This window comes from Petromyzon marinus, unplaced genomic scaffold (assembly GCF_048934315.1).
Source record: "Petromyzon marinus isolate PM22_M1 ecotype Great Lakes invasive population unplaced genomic scaffold, UKy_Petmar_22M1.pri1.0 PM_G_Scaffold_26, whole genome shotgun sequence".
Taxonomy (NCBI): Eukaryota; Metazoa; Chordata; class Hyperoartia; order Petromyzontiformes; family Petromyzontidae; genus Petromyzon; species Petromyzon marinus.
Genome location: NW_027422828.1, coordinates 1,105,001 through 1,107,500, shown reverse-complemented (window position 1 = coordinate 1,107,500; position 2,500 = coordinate 1,105,001).

The window sequence follows — 2,500 nt, the reverse complement described above, 5'->3', positions numbered from 1 at the left end:
CATTACCACAGATGTAAGGGCGACCGGTCTGTAATCATTTAGTCCTGTTGGCCTTAGCTTTTTGGGCACAGCGATGATGGTGGAGGACTTGAGACAGGCTGGTACATGGCATGTCTCCAGGGAGGTGTTAAAGATGTTGGTGAACACCGGAGACAGCTGGTCAGCGCAGTGCCTGAGGGTGGCTGGAGAGACAGAGTCCGGCCCGGCTGCTTTGCGTGGATTCTGCCTCTTGAAAAGCCCATTAACTTCTCCCTCCTGAAAGGAGAGAGTCGTTTCTGTAGTATGGGTGGGGGATGGGGCCTCTTGGGTGGGAAGGGGTGGTTCAGGACAGTCCAATTGTCTTTCAAATCTACGGTAGAACTCGTTCAGGTCGTTGGCTAGGCGGGAGTCGTTAGTGGTGTGGGGCGCTCTGGGTTTGTAGTTGGTGATGTGCCTGAGCCCTTTGGCAGACAGAAGCAGCGTCGTTAGTAGAGAACTGGTGTTTTAGTGTCTCTGAGTACAGTCGTTTAGCCTCTCTCACCGCTTTGCTAAACCTGTTCTTCGACTCCTTGAATCTGTCTCTATCCCCACTCCTAAACGCTTCCTCCTTCTCCAACCTCAACCTTTTGAGCTTTGCTGAGAACCAGGGCTTGTTGTTGTTAAAGTTCACCCTGGTACGTGTTGGGATACAGCAGTCCTCACAGAAGCTGATGTACACAGCCTCTGTGAGTTCATCCAGACTATTGGTAGCAGTCGTGAACATATCCCAGTCAGTACAGTCTAAGCACGCCCGCAAATCTTCCACAGCCTCACTGGTCCACTGTTTAGATGTCCTCACAGCAGGTTTACAGAGTTTTAGTTGCTGCCTGTATGCACGAATCAGGTGGACCAAGGGAGTTCTGTGCGAGCCGAACAGCCCCGTGACCCACAAGAGAAACATCCCCGCCAAATTCGAGCGTTTGACGGGGTCTATCTGTGAAAAAATATTCACGTTTTTGAGTGCACATGCATTTCTGCTGCAAATGCCTCTGGAAGTTTCATGCCATTCGTATGCCAATTGTGGCAACACGAAAATGACCCGTTTTCCCATTCCGAGGGATTTCTGTGCGACCCTAACAGCCCCGTGAGCCACAAGAGACACATCCCCGCCAATTTCTAGCGTTTCACGGGGTCTATCCGTGAAAAATATAGACGTTTTTGAGTGCACATGCATTTCTGCTGCAGATGCCTCTGGAAGTTTCATGCCGTTCGTACGCAATGTGGCAACACGAAAATGACCCCTTTTCCCATTCCGAGGGATTTCTGTGCGACCCTAACTAACAGCGCCCGTGAGCCACAAGAGAGACATCCCCGCCAATTTATAGCGTTTCACGGGGTCTATCCGTGAAAAATATAGACGTTTTTGAGTGCACATGCATTCCTGCTGCAAATGCCTCTGGAAGTTTCATGCCGTTCCTATGCAATGTGGCCACACAAAAATGACCCGTTTTCCCATTCCGAGGCATTTCTGTGCGACCCTAACAGCCCCGTGAGCCACAAGAGAGACATCCCCGCCAACTTCTAGCGTTTGACGGGGTCTATGCGTGAAAAATATTAAAATTTTTGAGTGCACGTGCCTTTCTGCTGCAAATGCCTCTGGAAGTTTCATGGCGTTCCTATGCAATGTGGCAACACGAAAATGACCCCTTTTCCCATTCCGAGGGAGTTCTGTGCCACCCTAACAGCCCCGTGAGCCACAAGAGACACATCCCCGCCAATTTCTAGCGTTTCACGGGGTCTATCCGTGAAACATATAGAAGTTTTTGAGTGCACATGCATTCCTGCTGCAAATGCCTCTGGAAGTTTCATGCGGTTCGTACGCAATGTGGCAACACGAAAATGACCCGTTTTCCCATTCCCAGGGATTTCTGTGCGACCCGAACAGCCCCGTGAGCCACAAGAGACACATCCCCGCCAATTTCTAGCGTTTCACGGGGTCTATCCGTGAAAAATATCAATTTTTTTTTGACTGCACATGCATTTCTGCTGCAAATGCCTCTGGAAGTTGCATGCGGTTCGCATGCAATGTGGCGACACGAAAATGACCCGTTTTCCCATTCCGAGGGATTTCTGTGCCACCCTAACAGCCCCGTGAGCCACAAGAGAGACATCCCCGCCAATTTCTAGCGTATCACGGGGTCTATCCGTGAGAAATATTCACTTTTTTGAGTGCACATGCATTCCTGCTGCAAATGCCTCTGGAAGTTTCATGCGGTTCGTATGCAATGTGGCGACACGAAAATGACCCGTTTTCCCATTCCGAGGGATTTCTGTGCCACCCTAACAGCCCCGTGAGCCACAAGAGAGACATCCCCGCCCACTTCTAGCGTTTCACGGGGTCTCTCCGTGAAAAATATCACATTTTTTGAGTGCACATGCATTCCTGCTGCAAATGCCTCTGGAAGTTTCATGCGGTTCGCATGCAATGTGGCGACACGAAAATGACCCGTTTTTTCCCATTCCGAGGGATTTCTGTGCCACC